Source organism: Peromyscus leucopus, chromosome 13 (assembly GCF_004664715.2).
Source record: "Peromyscus leucopus breed LL Stock chromosome 13, UCI_PerLeu_2.1, whole genome shotgun sequence".
In the NCBI taxonomy this organism is placed as follows: Eukaryota; Metazoa; Chordata; class Mammalia; order Rodentia; family Cricetidae; genus Peromyscus; species Peromyscus leucopus.
In genome coordinates, this window is record NC_051074.1 from 16039090 (window position 1) to 16066000 (window position 26911).

The window sequence follows — 26911 nt, forward strand, 5'->3', positions numbered from 1 at the left end:
CTACCATCATCCCTTCATTGAAATAAAATGTGCTTTGGATTTATATCCTGTGGGTGAATTGTGAACATGAGTATGAGATGAGTTTGATTTAATTTGCCTGGAATATGAATGTTATAACAACAATGGAAATAGTGCTCCTGGACCTTAGCCAAACAGTAAAACAACCTGATTGAAATTTATTTTTCATTATGTTTTAGTTCATTTATATTGACAGGGCCATAGATATAGATCTCTGTGAATAGACTAACCACAACTCAGCACAAGGCTATTTGATCCAAGAATAAAAATTAAAATATAGATGAGTTTTGTCATTGCAACATGGATTTTTATCTTAAGACCTTAGAACTCTTTTCATTGTGTTGACAGTGTAATGTGACATTACTTGCAGAGCTTTACAATATTCCATAAAAAGGGAGACTAACAATTCTTCAACTCTACATCATGAGTCACCCAGTTCAAGACTAAAATATACTACCAACATTTTAATTATTTTGGTTTATTGCCAAGCTTTTCTAATTATTATTAATTTATAGTTAAAAAGACATATTTTGTACATATATATCATTACATATATACAATATAAACAAACTTGAGGTTAAGAAATACATTTCTTGATGGCAAGTGGTGGTGCATGCCTTTAATCCCAGCATTTGGGAGGCAGAGCCAGGTGGATCTCTATGAGTTCAAGGCCAGCCTGGTCTACAGAGCAAGATCCAGGTCAGGCATCAAAACTAAAAAAAAAAACAAAACAAAACATACATTTCTCATAAACTCAAATGGAGGTATAAAATTAAATAATTAAAATTTTCTATATTTTGCTCATAAATACCCTACCTAAATAATTTCCTCAATTCATGCTCTAAAAAAAAAAAAAAAGAACCTTGTCTGAGTTTTCTCTTTATTGTTCTGATAAAGACCATTGCAAAAAGATACTTGGGGAAGAAAGGAGTCATTTAGCTTACACAATATTTGGAATGTATAAGTTCATCATTAACAGAAGCCAAGGCAAAGCTCAAGCAGGACAGGAACCTGGAGGTGGGAACTCAAGTAGAGACACGAAGGAATGTGCTTATTGCCTGACACTGCCTGGCTTGCTCAGCCTGTATTCTTATACCACCCATGACCACCTGCCCATGAGTAGTACCACCCACAGTTGGCAGGGTCCTACTAAGGCAATCATTAATCAAGATATTCTAATACCTACAGGTCCAACTGATGGGGAGATTTACTTAATTGAAGTCCCCTCTTTTCAGATTACTGTACCTTGTATAAAGTTGATAAAAACTACATAGTACAAGCAGGAAATAATGGCATTATTTATTTTATATCAACATTAGCAAAAACATACTAGATTGGAATAATATTGTAAGAATTTGGTACATTAGTAGTTGAAAAATACAACAGTTAAATAATTTTTAAAAAGCAGAGGAATGATGTCCATGTTTGTCAGACTAGGCTAATGAACAGGTATGCCTCATATCTTGTTTATATCTAGAAAGCCTGTAGGTAGCATCTCTGGAGCCGTGGGCTACAGTCTGGCCATCTCTTGCCCTACATCTATTATCCACTTATGAGTGAGTACATACCATGTTTGTCCTTCTGAGTCTGGGTTACCTCACTCAGGATGATATTTTTTAGTTCCATACAAATGCCTGCAAATTTCATATCATTTTTTTTTACTGCTGAGTAGTATTCCATTGTGCACATGTGCCATATTTTCTTTATCCATTCATCAGTTGAGGAGCATCTAGGTTATTTCCAGGTTCTGGCTATTATGAATAATGCTGATATGAACGTGATTGAGCATGTGTCCTTGTGGTAAGATTGAGCATTCCTTGGGTATATGTCCAAGAGTGGTATAGCTGGGTCTTGAGGAAGATTGATTCCCAATTTTCTTAGAAACTGCCATACTGATTTCCAAAGTGGCTGTACAAGTTTGCATTCCCACTAACAGTGGAGGAGTGCCCTCCTTGCTTCACATCCTCACCAACATACGCTGTCTTCAGTGTTTTGAATCTTAGTCATTCTGACGGGTGTAAGAATGGTATCTCATGGTATCTTAGAGTCATTTTGATTTCCATATCCCTGATAACTAAGGATGTTGAGCAATTCCTTAAATGTCCTTCAGCCATTTGAGATTCTTCTGTTGAGAATTCTCTGTTAAGTTCTGTAGCCCTTTTTTTTTATTGGATTGTTTGGTATTTTGAAGTCTAGTTTGTTGAGTTCTTTATATATTTTGGATATCAGACCTCTGTCAGATGTAGGGTTGGTGAGCACCTTTTCCCATTCTGTAGGCTGTTATTTTGTCTTATTGACTATGTCCTTTGCTCTACAAAAGCTTCTCAGTTTCAGGAGGTCCCATTCATTGTTACTCTCAAGTCTACTCTGATGACCAGTCCAGTGAATACCCTAACTGTCATCATTAGAGCCTTTATCCAGTGACTGATAGAGAAGGATGCAGGGATCCACAGCCGGGCACGAGACTAAGCTCCAGGAATCCAGTGGATGGGAGAGAGGAGGGATTCTGCAGGTGGGGGATGTCAAGATCATGATGGGAAGATGTGCCGTGATGACTGGCCACACTGGTAGAGACCCATGAACTGTGGACTAGTGGCTGTTGAGCACCCATGGGACTGGATTAGGCCCTCTGGATATGGAAGACAGCTGTTTAGCCCGAACTACGTGGGGGACTCCGGGTGGGGGAATCAGGATCCATCCCTGGTCTATGGGCATGCTTTTGGGAGCCTGGTGCCTGTGGTGTAGCACCTTGCACAGCCTTGGTGCAGCAGGGAGGGGCTTAGACCTGCCTCATCTCTGTGTGCAGGGCTCTGCTGACTCCCCATGGGAGAGCTTGATTTGGAGGATGTGAGGATGGGGGGTGGCTTGGGAGGGAGGGCTGAGGGGTGGGAAGAAGAAGAAGCAGGAGGTAGGATCTCTGGGTGTTATGTAGGGTGAGTAGAAAATTTCTTAATAAATAAGTGAAAAAAAAGAAAGCCTGTAGTTGTCAATAACAGGAGATATATTAGTAAAGTAGGAATTAAATGTTTTATATTTTTATGTATTTTATCTCTAGTCCTATTAAGCTAAATGTGAAATAATATTAATGATGAAATATCTTTCAGAAATGTGATCTGCTCTAGACCATTAGTTTTTAGTGTGAAAAACTTATACACAAATTTTTCCAAAGTAGAAATTCCATCCTAAAATAGTGGAGGCTTATTGATGTGAATAAGAAAACTCAAAAACAAACAAAAAACCCAGATGAGCTTCATATATGACATTTCTCATCACATACTTAAATTTGAGAAAATATTATAGAAAATTTAGCAAGGAGGACAATACCAGAGTTGAGTTATTAAGAAAACCATACAATTCAAAGGGGCTGTAAGCAAACTACGTGTGTGTGTGTGTGTGTGTGTGTGTGTTCATAAATTAGCATTCAGTTTGGCATTGTAAGGATACAGTTTTGTTTCGCGTTCATAGCCAGTGTGACTACATAGTGATTTGCAGGGCATTTTGAGCTACAATGTCAGCCTCTTCCTCAAAGTCAACCAAAAACAGTATAGCTAACCAATCAATGTTTTCTCATTAGAGATGTAATACATGGGTTTATGAATCTACACTTTTGTCTATCTTTATTTGGTAAAATGAGATAACTACCATGAAATGCTTCTGCAAAAGATATTATCAAATTATCCTAGGAAAACTAGGTATCAAGTGGTGATATTTTATTTGTGCTGAAATGTGGTAATATTTTATTAGTGCATTGATAAGCTTGCCTGGAGATCAGGGGAAAAGGCCAGCCATTTTAAGTATATAAGAAGTCAGGCAGCACATGCCCTTAATCCTATCACTTAGCAGGCAGGATCTCTGTGTGTTCAAGAACACACTAGAGCCAAGCATGGTGACACATGCCTTTAATCCCAGTACCAACCATAAAGACCTGCAGGTCTGTACAGACAGGTAGTGACAAGGAAGTGAGGTAGCTGGGATAAAATAGCCAGTGAGAAGTTTGGACAGCAAGGCAGTAAAGGTGTGGGTAGTCAGGAAGTAGTTAGCATCTGGAGGCTGCATAGTTGGTAAGGTAAGGTTGGCTGGTGGCTTTCCCTATTTCCCTGATCTCTCTAAGGTTTTCACCATTGTATTGGCTCTGTGTGTGTTTCTTTTAATAAGACCATTTAGAAATTCATCTACAAACAACTTTTTTATATGTATCAACTTTTATGGCATACATATAACTTCAGCAGGGGTTGTTAATACTGGGTTTTCAGCTGATTCTGAGCTAGATGCTCAGAAATGGATCAAATTTATAAGACATGCAATGCTGATTATGTCTGTTCTTGCAATGTGCTGAAGATGCAGCTTTTACATTTCAGGAGAAGAGAAGGTTATTCACAAAAAAATTACTTAAATGTTAATAAGAAAAGAAAGTAAATCTTTTGATATTTTCATTGCAAACCTCTATTTCACACATGATTTATCCCACGATTTTAACATGGAAATGCACAAAATAAGTAATCAATGTACAAAAAAAATAGAGAAGATAAAGGGAATATGCTAATTCTAGGATCACCAAATGTTATTTTATGCAAGCATTATGTAAAATTATGTGTATATATGTATACACACACATATATAATATTTCACCACAGTGTTAACCTCCATCCATTTAAAGTTGCACCATGAACATTAGCACACAGGAACCATGTCTAATACATTATATGCTCTTTTAAATTTTCAAGCTTTCATTTAGATATCTTCTTTGCAATTATGTTCCACGAATGGTTAAATTGTAATTATAGAATTGCACTTCTCATTAAGAGTGTACTAATTTCCATTGAGATGTAGTTTAGATTTGGTTTCACTTGATAAGATTTAATTCAAAAACACTGATTGGTAATTGAAGGCATTGCTCTCTTTATGGAGCCGAATACTGTGACTGAATCTGTGTTCTCTCAGTTTCTAATAACCTTTTTTAATCCACAGAGGGAACTGTGTTGTTTTTACTCAGCATACACCACATTAAAATGTTTATAGGTTTCAGTGGAAATATGGCTGTTTTACACAGAAAATGAATATGCTGGGTAACATTCCTATTACATCCCAAGTTCAATAGAAGTCACATTTTCTCCTAAATTAATATTTGCTCTTTTTCTTACAGAACCATTGTGATTCTGAGTATGATGTGCCCAAGTATTTGAAAAACATTATTGAAGAATAGAAAAGCATTAAGAAGTCCATTCTTATACTTACTGATTTTAACTTTTACACACTCGTAATTCATAGTTCAGGGAAAATGTTCAAGAGTGTATGTAACTATTACTAAAAGTGGTTTTTACCTTGTACTGAATCATGTTTTACAGTTTCCAAAAGTGCACTTTAAAGACTAAAGTGCTTTATGGCATGAAGAATCCAATATAATAAGTAATGAGTTTTCAAACAACCAGTAAATAACTGTTGTTCAATGAAACCACAATAACACAATTTTAACTTACACTAAGGGAGGGCATTCAACAATTGTAAGGAACTAACATGTTTACAAAACTTAATAAAAAAAATTCAAGGTGTTTGGAGAAGCATAGTATACGTGTTTCCCACCTATCTCACAGATTTCAATATTTCTCACATGATCAAAATTCATTTGAATGGTATCCAACTTGTAGCTTACTATATCAGAAATTATGCTGTACAACAACTCTAACCTTCCTCAACTTTGTCTTTTAAATTTTCTTTGTTTCATTCATGAGTGGTTATGTATCATTTTTACCTGCCCCCCATCACTAGGATATAGATGCATGTGTATATATCAGCTGATTGACTGCTATGATGCTACTAACAGAAAAAAAGTTCAAGGAATTTATTAAATGCTCAAAATGTAATTTTCACATCCATAAATATAACAGTTCTGGCAAGCTTAAACATGGGTGATTCTGTTTTATCTGGCAATATAATATTATCCTGTATTGCTTTTTGGTATATAGTAGATCATTAAGCTATTCTCACATTTAAAAAAATTCTGTGTGAAAATGGTAAAGTGAGTTAGTACGAATGACACAAAATTGTCTTGTTGGTGGTAAATATAAACACAAACTATTCACATGGGAAGTTCTACACCCTGAGTTATATAAAAATAGTGAATGTAAAATAGACTACAAACAGAGGATATGTAAAAACAATATTTAAATTAAAAGGAGTTTTTCTCATTTACATAAACTTCTATAAGGAAATAAATTTGTGTGTGTGTGTGTGTGATAAGTGAAACACACAAATAGAAAGAAAAAAGAAAACACTAAACCTTTATTATTTAAACAACACATGGGTAAGTTCTTAAATTTCAATATAAAGAAAACTATAAAAGTGCTCTCTGTATTTACAAAAATGAAAAAAACTATCTGTGCTTTTTCAAAAATCTAGACAGATTCAAAGTGTGGTGGTATTCTGTTCCCCAAAATATTGTGCACTCTAATAAACATACTGGGATCAGAGAACAGAACAGCCACAATATTAAACATAGAGGTTAGGCAGTGGTAGCACATGCCTTTAATCCTAGCATTCCAAAGACAGAGATCAGATCTCTGTGAGTTCAAGGACACTGAAAACAGCCAGGGATGGTGACTCACACCTTTAATCCCAGGAAGGATGGCTGGAAGCAGAAAGGTATATAAAGCCCGAGGACCAGGAACTAGGCTGGTTAAGCTTTTAGGCTTTTAGCAGCAGTTCAGCTTAGATTCATTCCAGAAAAGGACTCAGAGGCTTCCAGTCTGAGGAAACAAGACCAGCTGAGGGATTGGCGAGGTGAGGTTAGCTGTGTCCTGTTATGTCTCTCGGATCTTCCAGTATTCACCCCAATACCTGGCCCTGGGTTTGTTTTTATTAATAAGACCATTTAAGATTCATGCTACATCAGAATATCGTTTCTAAAGCATTTTCTAAATATAATCCAGGCTTTCTAAGAGTAAATTTGTTTTTGGCACAAAATTTTGATGCATATTTTTTCCTGGATACATTTGTAGATAATTCATATCAAAAAAGGGTTAGTAGTTTTTTTTTTTGTTGTTGTTGTTGTTGTTCTCTATACAAGATCATGATACCTACAAAAAGTGACAATAAGAATTATTTCATTCTTCAGTTTTGTAGCCTTTTGCTTATTCCACTGTCTAGGTGTTCAGGCTAAGACTCTTTTAATATGTGAAAATAAGTGGTGAATTTGCATATCTTTGATTAATTACAGCACTCAAAAGAAATCAGTTGTGCCATACTGTATGATAACTCTGCATTTGTTATGCATGGGCTTCCATGTGTTAGGATATGTTCTTTCATTTAGTCATGGCCATCCATACCGCTAATTCCATTACATGACAGACACTGCCACTGAGAAATTTCACAAGGCTATAATGTTTTCCAGGTGTACATAGTGAGACCATTTCAAAAAATGGTGTTGAAAAGGAGGAAGAAAAGAAGAAGGAGAAGAAAAATGGAAGGGAGGGAGGCAGGGATATTGGAGGTGGGAGGGAGCAAGGGCAGGAGGTAGGAGAGAAGAAATTCAAGTGATATGACAAATGAATACTCTTTCTCTATATAATTAATGGTCTTTTTTACTATAAAGTAATAACAAAGATAATTATAAAGTTTTTGATTTATAAATCATGCATCTGACAGTGAGATAATACCAAAGATTAAGAAACACTTCAAAGAGTTAAATATTAAATATCAATTAATAATGGAGGAAATTACAATAGATACTTCTCCAACCTTGGTTTCAACAATTGTCGCTCATAAAACCCTCCTCTTTCTCGTTAATTGAACTCCCAGAGCCTAGCTGTGGATCTCTGCATCCAGATCCCTCAGTCCTTGGATGGGGTTTCTAGCACAACAATTAGGGTGTTTGGCATCCCATCACCAGAGTAGGTGAGTTTGGGCTGTCTCTCAACCATTGCCAGCAGTCTATTGTGGGAGTATCTTTGTGGATTTCTGTGGGCCTCTCTAGCACTTTGTTTCTTCCTTTTCTCATGTGGTCTTCATTTATCACGGTCTCCTATTCCTTGTTCTCCCTCTCTGTTCTTGATCCAGCTGGGATCTCCCGCTCCCGCAGGCTCTCTTTCCCTCAACCCTCGCCCTTCATTACTCCCACTCATGTCCATGTTGTTCATGTAGATCTCAGCCATTTCTCAGTCATTGGGCGATCCTCGTGTCTTTCTTGGGGTCCTGTTTTCCAGGTAGCCTCCGTGGTGATGTGAGTAGCAGTCCAGTCATCCTTGTTCCACATCTAGCCAAACAAATGGAAACACATGAACTATGAACTAAAGGCTGAGGGGTCCCCAACTGGATCAGGCCCTCTGAATAGGTGAGACAGTTGATTGGCTTGATCTGTTTGGGAGGCATCTAGGCAGTGGTACTGGGTCCTGTGATCATTGCATGAGTTGGCTGTTTGAAACCTGGGGCTTATGCAGGAATGCTTGGCTCAGTCTGGGAGGAGGGGACTGGACCTGCCTGGACTGAGTCTACCAAGTCGATCTCAGTCCTTGGGGGAGGCTTTGCGCTGGAGGAGGTGGGAATGGGGTATGGGCTTGGGGGAAGTGGAGGGAGGCAGGAGGGGGAGAACAAGGGAATCCGTGGCTGATATGTAGAACTGAATAGTATTGTAAAATAAAATAAAAGTAAAAAAGAAAAAAACAATAGATATTTCTCAAAAATAATCCAAATGGCCAGCATGTACTTGAAAAAAATTCCCAGAATTATAAATCAACAGGAAAATGAAAATCTATTGGTCTCTATATTATTATCTCACCTATGTCAAATGCCCCATTAGGCTAAACTGGAAAATAGTGGAAATAAAACAAATATTTATGGGAAACTAATATACTCTTCTTAGAACCATTCTTGGGAAGATTATGAACAATTCATAATAATTTTCAAAAATGAAACTGCAATATGATCTAGCCAACACAATCCCAGCTTTATGTTCAAAAGAAATGGAATTATTAAATCTAATAGCACCTGCACTGCGATGGCTAATGCATCATTATTTATAATAGCCAAAAAAAAAAAAAATCAACTGACAAATGTGAATAAAGGTGGCATAAAGAAATGAAATTACAGCATAAAATAGTTAAATATTTTATATTTGACAATTAAAATGAATATGAAAGAAAATAGAATAAACAAACTGGGCACAGACAAACACCATAAAACTCACACTTATGTTGAACCTAAAAATACTGACGATTTAGAGTGGAGACTGTGATAGTGGGTAGCAGAGTTTGGAGATATGGAAGGCTATGGGAAGCTTAATGAATACACAAAGTTTACAGCCAGATTAAGGGGTGTTTTGTGGTACTTACTGTACAGTGGGGTGACAAGAATGCATTTCATATTTCAAAAGAGCTAGAAGAAGAGGTTTGAATTTTCTCAAGACAAGGAAAAGCTCCATAGTGGAAGAACTGATTATGTAAACTGACTTTACAAAAGACAATGTAAAATAAATACATAAAACATCACAGAATATCTGATAAATACATATAATCATGATGTCACTGAAAATTAAAACAAAACTTAAAAATTTTAAGGAGCCGAAAAGCATACAATGTGTAAACTTTTGTTGGAGAAAAACTGTAGTTTTGCATGCAAACTCCATCTAAATCCAAATATGTACCACAAGTACAGAAAAATAAATCACCATATGGTAAGTACTCAGAAATATTGTGCTTAGTGTTTAAATTAATGTGTTAGTCCTAATAGAGTAAAATTATAAAGTGCCATTATAAGATGATAAATATAACATAAAGATACATGCTTTTTATATTAATTATTCAAACTAATGCAAATTATAGGAGTTTTCATGTAGCTTATTAATAGAAAATGTAGTTAAATCATTAATCTGAGATAGGCATTTATTGAAAGATATTGATAGAAAAAAACTGATAGTTAATACATTTAGATGTAAATATTCTAATTAAAAGAAATGGCATTAAATCACTAACGTTGTTGGTATAAGTATCATAACAATTGAAAAAGGACTGTGACCTCTGTCTTTAGCCTTTTTCAACTATGTTTACAACATACCAGACCTGACGTGCAATGATGAAATGTAATTTTATTAATGCTACAAATATGAAGCACCCCCAATACTGTTTTATAGAAAACAGTATGTTTTGCCCATCTGTTATATCACTGCTCTGTGGCCACAACCATGACTGACTAGGATTGAGAAAAATGGTACAAAAAGTAAAAACTTATTAAGTACGAGAAAGAAACTTTGAAATACACAATTACATGAACCACAGTGCTCTGTCGAACACTGTATACACTGCATATAATGTTAAATTTGAAAGAATTGTGATATTTTAGGTATTGTTATTAGAATATTGTAGGTGTATAAATATAATGGATGGATGTTCACGGTTTATAGTTAAATAAAAGACATAAAAAGAAATCTATTGAAAAAGTTAAGACAGACAAAGAGAAATGTTGGAGAATGAAAACCACAGAAATATAATAAAAGATAATGGAGAAATAAAACAGTCACTGGTATACATTTCTCAATTGTGAAAATTGAGGAAAACACTCTCTTTTTCAGTAACCCCCCCATTTTTCTCTATATCATTCCTTATTTCTTAGTCATATGTGCTCCCACATTTAATATTGGTGGAAGAAAGTCATTTCTTATTGATGCTGTACCAATTTCTATCTATTAGACTGTAAGTTTCAGAAATAAACAGATTAATTAAAACTATAGATAATGTTTCAAAATAAATTTTAGACGATCACAATCATAACCAAGCAGTATTTTGTGTTTAAGCCATAAAATAGTTAACTGGTTTGAATACTAACATTTTTTTAAATTCATAAGAAAGTTGAAATCCTGTTTCTTGCTTTAATAGACATCAGTGATATATCTATATACTTCATTGTATATTTTGAGAAGAGTAAAAACTAAAAGTTAAGGTCTACTCAAAGTAATGTAGCTAAGCTGTCACTGGAAAGTTTCCTCCAATTTCTTATTTCCACACTGGAAAAATTTTCTTTCCATTTCTTTTGTGATCTTCCTTTCTAAATATACAGTTAAAATTGAAGAATTGCCTGCAAACCTCATGATGTCATTGCTTTTCTCTGCAGAGCAGTATTCCATTGTGTATATGTACTGCATTTCATTCATCCATTCTTCCATTGAAGGGCATCTAGGTTGTTTCCAGATTTTGACTATTACAAACAATGCTGATATAAACATAGCTGAGCAAGTGTTCTTGTGGTATGATTGAGCATTCCTTGGGTATATGCCCAAGAGTGGTAGAGCTGGATCTTGGGGGAGATTGATTCCCAATTTTCTAAGAAAGCACCATATTGATTTCCAAAGTGATTGTACAAGCTTGCATTCCCACCAGCAGTGGAGGAGAGTTCCCCTAGCTCCATATCCTCTCCAGCATAAGGTGTCTTTAGAGTTTTTGATCTTAGCCATTCTGACAGGCATAAGGTGGTATCTCAGAGTCATTTTGATTTGCATTTCCCTGATAATTAAAGATGTTGAGCAATTCCTTAAGTGTCTTTCAGCCATTTGAGATTCTTCTGTTGAGAATTCTCTGTTTAGTCCTATACCCCATTTCTTAATTGGACTGTTGGTTGTTTTGATGTCTAATTTCTTGAGTTCTTTATATATTCTGGATATCAGTCCTCTGTCAAATGTGGGGTTGGTGAAGACCTTTTCCCATTCTGTAGGCTGTTGCTTTGCCTTGTTGGCCATATCCTTTGCTCTACAAAAGCTTCTCAGTTTCAAGAGGTCCCTTTGATTGATTGTTTCTCTCAGTGTCTGGTGTTATATTTAGGAAGTGATCTCCTATGCCAATGCGTTCAAGACTCCTTCCTACTTTCTCTTCTAGCAGTTTCAGAGTAGCTGGATTTATGTTGAGGTCCTTGATCCACTTGGACTTAAGTTTTGTGCAAGGTGACATATATGGATCTATTTTCAGCCTTCTACATGTTGATATCCATTTATGCCAGCACCATTTGTTCAAGATGCATTCTTTTTTACATTGTACAGTTTTGGCTTCTTTGTCAAAAATTATATGTTCATAGGTGTGCAGATTAATGTCAGGGTCTTCCATTCAATTCCAATGGTCCACATGTCAGTTTTTATGCCAGTAACGAGCTGTTTTTATTACTGTAGCTCTATATCAGAGCTTGTGGTCAGGGATTGTGATGTCTCCAGAGGTTGTTTTACTGTACAGGATTCTTTTGGCTATCCTGGGTTTTTTGTTTTTCCATATGAAGTTGAGTATTATTCTTTCCAGGTCTGTGAAGAATTGTGTAGGTATTTTGATGGGGATTGCATTGAATCTGTAGATTGCTTTTGGTAAAATTGCCATTTTTACTATGTTGGTCCTGCCTATCCATGAGCATGGGAGATCTTTCCATTTTCTGACATCTTCTTCAATTTCTTTTTTCGGGGACTTAAAGTTCTTGTCGTATAGGTCCTTCACTTGCTTGGTTAGTTTTACCCCAAGATATTTTATATCATTTGTGGCTATTGTAAAGGGTGATGTATCTCTGATTTCCTTCTCAGCTTCTTTGTCCATTGTATATAGGAGGGCTACTGATTTTTTTGAGTTGATCTTGTATCCTGCTATGTTGCTGAAGGTGTTTATAAGCTGTATCTGTTCCTTGGTTGAATCTTTTGGGTAACTCAAGTATACAATCATGTCATCTGCAAATAGGGAAAGCTTGACTTCTTCCTTTCCAATTTGTATCCCCTTAATCTCCTTGTGTTGTCTTATTGCTCTGGCTAGAAATTCAAGTACTGTATTGAAAAAGTAATGGATGGATCTAGAAAAAATCATCCTGAGTGAGGAAACCCAGACTCAGAAAGACAAACATGGTATGTACTCACTCATAGGAGGATAATAGACATAAAACAAAGATGACCAGACTGCTACTCACAACTCCAGAGAGGTTACCTAGAGAACAGGACCCAAAGAAAGATACAGGGATTGCTCAATGACAGAGAAACGGATGAGATCTACATGAACAACATGGACATGAGTTGGGGTAATGAAGGGCAAGGGTCGAGGGAAAGAGAGCTTAGGAGAGTGAGAGTTCCCAGCTGGATCAAGAATAAAGAGGGAGAACAAGGAATGATAAATGAAGACCACATGAGAATAGGAAGAAGCAAAGTACTAGAGGGGCCCACAGAAATCCACAAAGATACTCCCACAATAGACTACTGGCAATGGTCGAGAGACAGCCCAAACTGACTACTGTGGTGAAAGGATAGCCAAACACCCTAATTGTCATGCTAGAAACCCCATCCAATGACTGAGAGAACTGGATGCAGAGATCCACGGCCAGGCCCCAGGTGAAGCTCCAGGAGTCCAAATATTGAGACCAAGGTTGGATAAAGCACAGGGGCAAATAGCCAAACAAATGGAAACACATGAACTATGAACCAATGGCTGAGGGGCCCCCAACTGGATCAGGCCCTCTGGATAAGTGAGACAGTTGATTGGCTTGATCTGTTTGGGAGGCATCCAGGCAGTGGGACTGGGTCGGGTGTTCAGTGCATGAGTTGGCTGTTTGAAACCTGGGGCTCAGCCTGGGAGGAGGGGACTGGACCTGCCTGGACTGAGTCTACCAGGTTGATCTCAGTCCTCGGGGGAGTCTTTGCCCTGGAGGAGATGGGAATGGGGGGTGGGCTGGGGGAAAGGCGGGGGGGAGCCAGGAGGAAGGGAGAACAAAGGAATCCGTGGCTGATATGTAAAATTAAATTAAATTATAAAAAGAAAAAAATTGAACAATTGGTAATCTCCTGCCTTCTCTTTTTCTCTTGCTCTCTTTATTTCTTTTTCTCTACCTCTCTCCCTTTCCCTTTCCCCTTCCTCTCTCTTTTTCCCCCTTCCCTATCAACTAAGGTTCTTTTCTCTGTCTCCCTCACCATCTCTGTTTCTCAACCTTGTGTATGTATATGTGTTTGTGTGTGTGTGTCTGTGTCTTCTACCAAATACTTATCAACAACATGCTTAGGGCTTTAAAATTTTGCATACCTGGATATTAACTGCAAACTCTTTCCACTTAAATTTTTTTTTTTTTTGGTTTTTAGAGACAGCGTTTCTCTGTGTAGCTTTGCGCCTTTCCTGGAACTCACTTGGTAGCCCAGGTTGGCCTTGAACTCACAGAGATCTGCCTGGCTCTGCATCCCAAGTGCTGGGATTAAAGGCGTGCACCACCACCGCCCGGCATCCACTTAATTTTATGCAGGTGCTGGTTGTAAGTTATTAATAAAAACTCCAATAACCCATTTATTTTTATTGCATGAAAATTATTGTCATCATTTATACTTTTCTATCTTATAGCTTCTGATGCTTTAGTAATAGTTATAGAATATTTTGTAGACATTTAATATATCATAAATCAAAACCACTCTTTCAAATTATTTAGATTCTGAATGGCAATGAGTTGGATGCATTTAATAATTTGCCCATACCTACTAGAACAAAATATTTTGCATAAAGAAGATGCAACATGAGTTAATTTGCTTTTAAAATTGAATATAATAACTTTTATTTTTCTTGGTGTGTGTGTGCATATCTGTATGTCTGCTTGTGTATGGGTGAGTGCAGTTCACTGACCTGAGTTTATAGACCACAAGTTGCAGTTTCTGGGAAGTGAACTTAGGTCGTCTGCATTGAGACATCTCTGGTTCTCCAATGACACTCTTTTATTTGTTTATTTCTTCCACAGTGTGACTTAGAAAACAAATATTTAACTTCTAATTATTGGGGTGGAAATAAAACTAAACTTTCTGTATGCAGTCTTAGGTATGGCATGCATAATAATGAAAAAATCGTAACTTAATTCCATTTAAATTATTATGAAAGGACTGTGTGAGGGAAAAGAATATAGAAGGATAAATTTTTTTTTATTTTATTCTATAATACCATTCAGTTCTACATATCAGCCATGGATACCCTTGTTCTCCCCCCTCCTACTCCCCTCCCCTTCCCCACAGCCCACCCCCCAATCCCCACCTCCTCTAGGCCAAAGCCTCCCCCAAGGACTGAGATCAACCTGGTAGACTCAGTCTAGGCAGGTCCAGTTCCCTCCTCCCAGTCCCAGCTAAGCGATCCTGCATAAGCCCCAGGTTTCAAACAGCCAACTCATGCAATGAGCACAGGACCCGGTCCCACTGCCTGGATGCCTCCTAAACAGATCAAGCCAATCAACTGTCTCACCTATTTAGAGGGCCTGATCCAGTTGGTGACCCCTCAGTCATTGGTTCATAGTTCATGTGTTTCCATTTGTTTGGCTATTTGTCCCTATGCTTTATTCAACCTTGGTTTCAACAATTCTCGTTCATATAAACCCTCCTCTTTCTTGCTAATTAGACCACCCCAGAGCTCCACCCGGGGCCTAGCCATGGATCTCTTCATCCAGATCCCTCAGTCCTTGGATGGGGTTCCTAGAATGACAATTAGGGTGTTTGACCATCCCATCACCAGAGTAGGTCAGTTCGGGCAGTCTTTCGACCATTGCCAGCAGTCTTTGTTTATTTCCGTGGGCTTCTCTAGCACTTTGCTTCTTCCTATTCTCATGTGGTCTTCATTTACCATGGTCTCCTATTCCTTGTTCTCCCTCTCTGTTCTTGATCCAGCTGGGATCTCCTGCTCCCTCAAGCTCTCTTTCTCTCGACCCTCGCCCTTCATTACCCCAACTCATGTCCATGTTGTCATGTAGATCTCATCCATTTCTCCGCCATTGGGTGATCTCTGTGTCTTTCTTGGGGTCCTGTTTTCCAGGTAGCCTCCCTGGTGATGTGAGTAGCAGTCCAGTCATCCTTGTTCCACATCTAGTATCCTCCTATGAGTGAGTACATACCATGTTTGTCTTTCTGAGTCTGGGTTACCTCACTCAGGATGATTTTTATACAAGGAGAAATTTAAAAATCCAGTAACAGGGTCTAAATTACAAATCCATTTAGAAGGAAGTAGAGTAATAAGAATTCTAACTAAGGTCTTTCTTCCTTTAAGCTGCATGGAAACATTAGCTGAGGAGGATTGGAAATCTATCTATGTGTGTTGCACGTGATGTGGAGGAAAACGGCAGAGCACTGGTAACAGTTGGAAGGGAAATGGAAGGAATAGATGCAACATTCCTGAAGCTTGATGTCTAGATTCCTTTGCTGCAGGAATCCCTATGTTCCAATAGAGGAATGTTGACATGTCAAGCCTGCTTACAAATGGTACCATTGTGAAAATTTTAAATTATGCAGACAAGGTCATCATGATCTAAAAAGTTATCTAGGATACTTGGACCACTGAGGAGACAAGTCCCAGGAGTGTACACTACCAGCAGAGATAAAACAAATGCAACATAGGAAAGGTTAGCTTCAGGAGAACAACTTATTTCATGTTTCTTTCATTATTTCATTGTATATAATTATCAACAGGACTATAAGAGTACAGTATTGATTGTTGAGAGGCTACCAATATGATCAGGAGCTAACAATTAAATCACTTAAATTTTCTTCTGCTTAGATTAATTTTTCAGATAATAATGAAACTGATACTGTGAATCTGTTATGATAGCAGAGGATAGTGGCATATTATATAATTGTCCCACTTGGGAGCTTGGGGCTGGAAGTGTGATTTGAGAATAAGATTCTCTTCTACTCTCCTATCCTGAAAAAAAGAAATTAACATTTTCAGTTAAAACATGTTGTGTAACCTTTTGTCTAAAGTGGAAACTTTCCATGTTTCAACAATCCTGTATGATAATTGGATAAATATGTTCAAGGTAAAATAATTCTTTTTTGAGACAGCGGATCTTTTAAATGTTATTTTAAATTTTTGAAAAGTACAGCTCATTTATTATGTTTTCTCTTTCTTTCTGATTGATCCCAACAGAAGAACTATAAGACTTTTATAATTTCAACCATGGAGCTATTAATGCTTCAAAACAACTTACTCATTAATTATATCCAACACCTCCTGAAACACATAAAACAATTCACGTTTTACCAGTGGGATTTCTGAGTTAAAGGAAGGACCAAGTCTTTGTTGGAAATTTTACTCCATGATTATTAATCCTGAAAATGTTCTTGTTAGTAGATGTACTGCATAAAAGACTTTCTAATTGCCCTAAGTTCCATTAACGTATTTTAATGCTTCATTAAAGCTGACGGATGGTACACACCTTTGATTTCTCAGGTGCTGATTAGTTGTAAAAAACACTCACACCATGGAAGTGTCAGCTAAATAGAGTTCACATCTTATGATATGTTAAGTCTGTGCCTGCGAGGAATAGATAAAGACATTCTTAGGAGCTCTCTTGGGCGTTATTTAAGAACCATTTTTATTATCATATTTTGTGTTAGTATTTCCTTTAATGTGTGGAACTTTAAACTAGTGAAACTATAAAAAAAAGGCAGAGTTTTTAGACCTGTAAAATTTATGAATAATAAAAAGAGGAAAAACAATGAAATAAAGAATTGGATGGCAATTTTTATACTTTTATAAGCATCCTAAACCACCTATTTGACGTCAATCCTGAAGTAGCTACTTTATAATTAGGAGGGAAGAAAGAAAACATCTCCTTTTTATGGTAATTGGCATTATGGCCAAAAATAAAATAAGAGCAAGGCCAAAAAAATGTCATAATTATAAAATCCTTTTTACAACATCAGTATTTTCTCTAGACACTGATGATTTGGGATGTCATGGCAACCAACAATCAATGAATAACATACAATTAAGAGTGAGTATGACAGACTGTCCTTGAAGCTATTAGTTCTAATATACTGTTTTATTGCCTATTGTTTTGCTTCTTGTTGTTTTATTGTTCCTTGAAATACATGTTTGGCAATTTTGCCTTAGATATTTTTTGTATTATTAGCTAAAATAGTAAAAATAGTAATTGTTATTTGCTAATGTTTATTAGCATTGTATTTATTAGATCAAAATTATGACTATTTATTTTAAATGCATTTCACATTAAGCAAAGTCTAGATTTGCCAAGGATTGAAGTTCAGAATGGCTGAGTCCTGCCTTGTAGACATCAGGAGGCTAATAATTCCTTCTCTTTTTGATTTGAACTCGTTGAGGTTTTGACATCTCTGCAGTATTCATGAAGTTGACTCCACCACAGAGGCCTGTAAATTTCTCACTATGAGGAGCATAGTGGATGCTCATGCATTGGTAGCAGATTCAGGTAAGGTTACATCACTGTTGAAGTAAATTAAATTGAAGATTGAACTGTTTTCCCATGGCTCTGGAATTTGAGGCTAAAATATATTTCTGTATGTTACATATTCCTCAAAAGTTTGGAATTTTAGCAATGCCCTAAAATTATTCTATAAGCATTACATCTTACAAAACCATTAAAATTACATTGAAGGTTCAGTTCCTATTAATAATCATTAGTTAAAATGGTAGGTTTTGAATTCAAGATCTCTTTCGGATTGAAATTTAACCCAATCCAAGTAGTCATGCAAAATTTATTGAATAATGAAATAAAAATGAAGAGGGAATACATTTAGATAAAAGAATATAAATGAAGTGAGTGTAAATTGATAAAGTTTGGGAGTAGAAGAATTCAACGAGGCAGTAGAATGATGGGATGAGGAAACAAAGGGACCTGGAATATCCTAACCAAACTGAAGTGTGCATGAAGAATCTACTTGGGAAAATTTAATCTTGAAATCTGAGTAAAATCCATTAGAAAATGATGGAACACATATAATGTGAGAGAAAAGACCTGAAATGTTAAGTAAAAAAGAGGAGAAGAGGCCTGTGTAAGGGGAATTGTGGATAAGTTAACAAAAATGGTGTACAAATAAAGAAGTATTATGAAACCCCCTTACTCTGTAAACTAATTAATACACACACACACATATATATTTATATGTACATACTCACATCAATATGCACACACATATATGAAGAGAGACACACAGAGATAGAGAGATATACAGGGAGACAGAGAGACAAACATAGTGAGAGAAGGGGAGAGATAGTTTGAATAGATGGATTCCACATAAGGGATCAGTGCTCTCTGAGAATATATGATCCATAAAGCAAAAATCCCAATGAGAAATGTGGATGCTTTAGGGGAACACCCAAGGTGGAGATTATCGCCTTTCTTCTTGGTAGCCACCATAACTAGGTGATAAGATCCTTCTCTGGACTATACCACATACTTTGGTTGGAAGTGACCAGTGAGCTCTTTCCCTAATGGCTAGCTTTCAGATTCATGGAAGGTTCTGTTTAGGTAAGCAGGGGAGAGAAGATGTCATTGATCTTATCCAGCACTTGGAGTAGAATACCACAATGACCTGTCAAGAAAAAAATTGCTTCTTGGTACAGTAGTGGCAAGTGTGTTTATGGGGGTTACCCTCAACTCTCTTAACTAGATTTGAGACCTTGACAAGTGGGAATCAATCCATGATTAATATTATAAATATGCTCAAAAGCCATGACTAGGGAAATCATAAACCTTAGGAAAGAACCAAGTGTTGTTGTTTATTAAATATCATGTTGTCAAACTACCTAAGTATTTAGGTTTATGTACATGCATGTATGCTGTTCCCAGCCTTCATACACTTCAATTTGTAGCAAGTAGTGATTAATGCAGAGATTGGTCAAAGTATAAAGATAAGAAACTATAGTGATCAGCTATAAATATAGGAGGACATGGACAACAAGTCCACACCCCAAATCCCAAGGGAACATTGTGGAAGTGGGCAAAAACAACTGAAGGGCCAGAAATGGGAGAAGTGCCATGAAATGCTGGATTCTGGACATGGAATATCTGTTACACATATGAACTCATAGTAGCCATAGTTTCCTCATAAAATGAGCAAATGATCAAACAAATTAAAAACTGTAGCATGAATGGGTGTAGAGGCTGCTGGGGTTCCATCTCTACCTAAGAAGTTTTTGAAACCTGATGGCTGTTTGGGACAGAAAGTCACTATGGGGAATGATTGGCCATTGGAACATTGTCCATGTCCCAACTGATAATGACCCAACACCCATGCACATATGTGTAGCTCTAGTTGCATTTGTGAGATTAAAATATGACAAAGTAATATAATGTAATATAGAAAGGGATGCATAAAGTTGAGATGGAGGTGGGATAAAGAACTCTATGGGCACTTATATGGGGCTTGAAGGGTGGATAGGTTCAAAGTAAATTGAATAAATGTATGCAACTTTTAAAGAATAAATACAAAAGCAAAATGAGAATAAATATGGTTAATTTAATAGCAATTCTGTGTTAATTATTTAATAGACATCACAAACATAGCAGATTACCAGACCCTTAGTAAGTAGTCAATAAATGTTAATTATTGTTATTGATGTAATTCTTACTCCATTACAGTGTTTACCTAGAATAAAGTGTAGAGAAAATAATATACAGTTATCTCTAAATCAGGGAAACAATCTTTGACATATGGATTAAGGATGTAGTTTGAGCTTTAATAAGTTCTAACTCACAAACATACACTGTTATTGATTATACAATTTGTTGGTAGAAATGACGTACATTAAGTATGCAAAAATATGTACATATGGACATTTTCCTGTATTTTGGCTAGAAGAAAAAGGATATTAAACATTATTAGAAAATTAGAATTTCAATAATTCCATTGTCAAAAAGAGTCAATTACTTTATAATGGTTGTATATGTAACATATTCAACATGTGATTCATTATTAAAAATTTTAATGTGAAATGCAGAAGCCTCATATTCATCAAAACTTTCTTACATGTATCTTTAATGATAATTTTATATTTAATTTGAATACAATCTATCTTTTTGAGTTTTTTATTCATTTTTATTTTTCTCTTCTTGTAAATAAAAAACATATCTAAACTATGCTCAATAGCCATAAAGTAGTAGGTCATTGGAATTCATAAATGTGTTTGAGAATGCTAACAACTGCTTTGGAATTCACTCTGCTACAATATTTATGGTCAGCTTGTTGGGGACATAGGAGGCTATTTCATTACATATAACTTTGTCTCATTATTTGAAGTCAGGCCTTGGCTTCCTTATACTTTTATGGCTTTTTTACATTGCAGGAACTAAAAGGTGGAACCATGTCCCAGAATGCTTCTCAACTAGGTTAGATTTCATGAATGGGAGGATGTTGCTTGAAATTTTTTAGGAAGGGAGAATAAGCAGGAATTACATTTTGATAGTGGCTGCCAGCAGCTTCCATTTTAGCAGATCCCCATGAGACTAGGTTTCCGTGCCCAGCACTCACATAGCGAGCTGCTCACAGCTATCAGAAAGTCCAGTTTCAGGCAATCTGATGCTTTAAGACTTGCTCAACAAGAGCGAGACCATACCTGGCACTGGAAACCGAGATAACTATGCAGTGATGTTGAACATGGTTGTTGTAGGAGAACCTACAACCACTAATTTACTACATCAGTATAATCCCTAATGCCTACCTGTAGCATTCGCCTTTATACCCACAGATAAGTTTATTCCTCACCTCTCATGGAGGACATTTCCCTTTGCAACAGACAGAGACCACTAAAGAAAACCACAACCAATCAAAATGCAGAGTTTTGTAGCCCAGTTCCAGTCTCTCAGTCCACAACCTTCAGCAAATTCCCTGGTCCTCTAGCTCTTACAATCTTTCCACTCCCTCTGACCCTTAGGTGCAGGAGTGTTTTGTAGCTGTATCCATTGGTACTAGGCTCTACAGCTCTATATTTTGATTGGTTGTGGTTTTCTAAAATGGTCTCCCTCTATTGCAAAGACATTTCTTTGATGTGACTGCTAAACTTATCTGTGGGTATAAGGACATATGATTAGAATTTTGAGATTAATGCTAGTTAGTAAAAGGTAGCTGTAGATTGTCCTCCAAGAACCATAACTTCACTAACCATAGATATTGGCTCAGTTTGTAGTACTAAGTATGTTTTCTCTATTATTCTATGGGTGTTAAGTACAATCAGAGAGCTGTTTGCTACTTCCAAGGTATGAATGTCACATTAAAAACATATAACTGAGTTGTCAGCCAAATGGCCTCAATAGAAACCTCCATCAAACTCAGTCAATTTTCCAGGATATTGGTTGCTCTCCACAAACTGATGCTAGGGCCTCATTAAAGAAGACAACACATACGTAACTCATTAAATGCAGAGAAGTAGAGTTGGTGCCTAACTAAAGCCTTCATCCCAACTGCCAGTGCTAATGGTACTTTGCATGCTACCAGAGGAGAAATAAACACCAACTCTGTTACAAACATTACAAAATCCACAACAGTGACCTGCCTGCATGATATGAGTTACTAACCGTGTGGGGGAAACTAAGCACTATAGAATTGGTTTTAAGTTCAACTCGCTTATGTGCAGCCCATTATGTGGAATTCCTGACACTACTCAGGTGGTCAAGAATCCAATACTAGGTAGGCCAAAAATCTAGAAGAAAATCAAACACTGTTTTGCTAAAGAAATATAGCAATAAAATGACTCCTAAGGTCGTTCTGCTATACTGGAAGATTAGTGACCTGCTCAGTCACCATGACAGATGCTTCCTCCTGCAGTAGATAGGGGTAAATAGAGACCCACGGCAAGACAATATGCAGATTGAGACAAATTGGAACACACGGTCCTAAAGAGAATGTCTTCATCAAATCTTTCTCCTCGGGGCTCAAGGAACACTGCAGAAGAGGAGAAAGAAAAGTGTAAGAGTCAGAGGGGATGAGTGACGCAAAAGAAATTAGGCCTTTGAGACAAGAAAGGACTGGAACACATGTGAACACAGAAAGACTGTGGCAGCATGCATGGGGTCTGTACAAATCCAAATCAGGGGGTGGGGGCAGCACTGAAATGGACAATTAGAAACTCCTATCCCCCACCAAGAAGCTACCTGTAATTAGTAACCACTTGGAAGGAAATTTTGGTTTCTTAAAGGGAATCTCATTGTGTATATAAACCACATTTCAATGCCTCATGCCCAGTAGTAGTAGATGGCCAACAAAAACAAACTCAAAGATATTTTGGAGGTATTTTATCTCATATTGTTATGCTTGGCAAGTTTTTAACTTACTGATCTTTTGCTTGAATATCGTATAGACTCTGGATCTCAATTTAGTGTTTTTATGGTACGTGTGTGTGTGTGTGTGTGTGTGTGTGTGTGTGTGTGTGTAGGAATTTCTCATATTCTTTCCTTGTATCTTTTTTCTTTTATTTTGTTTGTTCATTTGTTAATTTTGTTTATTTCTTGTTCGTTTGCCATTTTTATTGCCTGTTCGTTTTTTTAAGGAAGAGAAATAAAGCATGGAGTTGGAAGGGTGGTGAGGTGGGAAGGATCTCGGAGGAGATGAGAGAGTGGAACCTGTGATAAGAATATATTGTATAAAAAAAGCTTTATTTTCAATAAAAAAGAAATTGAATCCTAAATTAGGGCAATAACAAAGCTTTGAAAAGTTGAAAATTAATTCAGTGCAAAAACAAGTGTTTCTCCCTGTGCCATAGTATAAGAAACTTAGAGGAACGAATATGACCTGAATTATTATTCTTTCTCTGTGCACTAAGATGGGTTGTTACATCTTTCTTATTAGGAAATAAATAGTAACAATGTTTGTTAAGCTGCTTTTTAATTTCATTAAAGAGTTCAAGTAAGTAACAAATTGATTCACAGAACACTCTTTCTTTGAAGATATAAATTCAAAACAATGAAGATAAAGTTTAGCTAGTAAAAGTATTAAGTCTAAGAGAATATTTTGTTTAAGTGTCAGAGTTTATTTATTTACCTTTTAGGTTACTCTGGTACACTTCATTATTTCTCAGGCACAAGTTGTAAGTACAACATTGTTGTCAGCAATAAATCACATGAGCACTGATGTTCAAATACTTATCTAACTCTAAAGGTTTTCACACTAAGTGGATTCTTACAAGTAACCACCCCATATGTAAAATGAGCTATAAGTACACCACACTGACATGCACGTGGTCAACTATTAACAGGGGCTTATACAACATTTATTTTTGAAATCATTTACACTTTGCAATGCTACATTTTTCCTTTGCTTATACTTCTGCATGCTTCTCAGTCTGTTCTGCTTCCTTCTAATAAAATGGAAGATACACGGGTCTAGTTATGACTTTGACATCTGCATTTTAAGAAACCATAGAGTGTGAATTCAAAGGAGGTGCTTCACATTTATATTGTACATAAAAAAGAGAAAGAAAATAAAAGAAAACCATATGGAGTTACATTTAGTTAGAATTTGAATTTTCTGTGGTTTAAAATCTATTCAGTTTTCAATAAATTGGAAAAATATAGATTACAATGTATTTGGAGAGTATCATATTATAAAGTGTTTCTTATTGATTCCATTATTATTCAAATATTTATCCTTCTTTAATAATTTATATTGTAAATATTTTAGCATGACAACTTACATATTGCTTAAGAATTATACAGGGTAAAATATTCTATCAGAGTGATATGTAAGAAAACAGTACACCAATGTCTGATGGGAAAAAATTTTACATGAATATATTCTTAATTTTTCTTTCACCTGAGAAAAAAATCTGAGCTAAACAATAGGATTTCCTTTTAAAAGGGTAAATGAATTTGCTGAGCAGCCTAGACAGTAATTGTGAAGTATTTCAGATGGTCCTCTATTACCATAACCTCACAGCAGATACACACATTTTAGTTTTTAAAGACTTTGCCTAAAATTTGTAAAAATCTTTATGGGTTTACAAATGAAATTAGCTCATTTTATTATTAAGTGTCTCATATTGTGCATGCATGCATGCATATATGTGCAAGAGTGTGTGTTTGCATTGTGGGAAAACTTTTCTAAAGTAATATAAGTACCATCTTTTACTATTCCATCATCATGGTGATGGGCATTTGTACAATTTGAAAAGTGTTTTATCTGTAAAAAATAAAAATATTACTTTTTATTTTTTTTAATTTTATAATTTATTTAATTTTACATATCAGCCACGGATTCCCCTGTCCTCCCTCCTCCCGCCCTCCCTCCCCCCAATTCACCCCCCATTAACATCACCTCCAAGGCAAGGACTCCCCTGGGGATTCAGCTCAGCCTGGTAGATTCAGCCCAGGCAGGTCCAGTCCCCTACTCCCTTTTAAGGGAGCTTTTTAAATTAGGAAATTTCTCCTTTATTTATTGCTTTTCACTAAGCTGTTTTTCTTTCATGGCACTACTTGTTTAATTAATTAATCTTTAACTTTCATGTGTTTTTGTTTTATTTTGAGATAAGATTTCTCTGTATAACTGTCTCTGTCCTGGAACTCTCTTTGTAGACCATGCTGGCCTAAATCTCAGAAATCTTCCTGAATTTGCCTCCTGAATGCTGGGATTAGAGGTATGTGGCACCAAGCCTAGCTAATCTTTTATTTCTAAGTGTAAGATATTGATTTAGAAATAGAATTAAATTAGAGGGGTTAATTTTATCTGGCATTTGAAAATCAGTAAGACAGCATTATTGCTATATAGCAGACATTCTACAGGATAAGAACTTGTACTCATCCGAGTGTACAACTTACTTGTAATAAAGGAGTACAAAATCTGCCAAACCCTAAGACTTAATGTATTTCTGTTTCTTCTTACAAGACAACAAGAGAAAGAGAAGTTTTCCATAGAACTGAATAATATTAAGGTAGAAAAATAAATGTTAATAGATTCCAAGAGTAAATATGGGTATCACTTGTATACTAACTTGTGGTGGTATTGTGTTCCCCAAAATATTGTGTACCTTAATAAACTTATCTGGGGTCAGAGAACAGAAAAGCCACTAGTTAGGCAGTGATAGCACATGCCTTTAATCTTAGCATTCCAGAGGCAGAAATCCATCTGGGATCTCTGAGTTCAAGGCCATATTGGAAAGAGCCAGGCATGGTGACTCACGCCTTTAATCCCAGAAAGCCAGCCTTTAATCCCAGAGAGTGGTGGTAGAAAGCAGAAAGATATATATAAGGCGTGAGGACCAGAAACTAGAAGCTTTTTGACCTGGTTAAGCATTTGACCAGTTAAGCTTTCAGGCTTTGGAGCAACACTGTTCAGCTGAGATTCATTCTGGATGAGGACTCAGAGGCTTCCAGTCTGAGGAAATAGGACCAGCTGAGGAGTTGGCAAGGTGAGATAGCTGTGGCTTGTTCTGTCTCTCTGATTTTCCAGTGTTCACCCCAATACCTGGCTCACGTTTGATTTTATTAGTAAGAACCCTTAAGATTCATGCTACACTAACTAGAAGCTTACATACAGAAGTAAATTTGTTGTGACTGTTACTGATCATCTGTAAGAAAGACAATGAAAAACAGTGCAGAAAGCCAGCAAGATTCTCCTTTGATGACATGCGAAGATAGAGAAAAGGTGACTAGTTGCCATTCAAGCACGTATATAAAATGACTACATTGCTATTTTATGACTTCTTCCAAACAAATACTTACAGACTTCATAAAAATGTCAAGACTACTCTCATCCCACCAAAATCTGCTTGAAGAAAGTAGAATAAAACCCACTTATTTCATTAATGAGTAGGAAAACCTTCCATTGAAGTTCTAAGAACATCAAAGGTCAGCTGATTCTGGGGAAGGAAAAGCATTCCTTTGCATGTGTACAGATGAATTAAACAGTATTTTGAACCCAAGGTCCATTAATAAATTCAAAGTTGCATAGTGTGGGCAGAGGCAGAAAAGGCTCGGCTGTCCTACATTCATAACAAAAACTCAGCAATCATTGTTTTCCAATGGTCAGTGTAGAAACAGGAAGACTGTATAGTCTTTTCCTCAGAAGTAGTAAGACTGAGAAGCTATCCCAGAACTATGTCCAAAGACTGACGGAAGCACAGAAGAGGATGTGCAAGTCAAAGGAGAGTATCTTACCAACTGAAGTCTTTGAAGACTGGGGTGAATTGAAGACAATGTC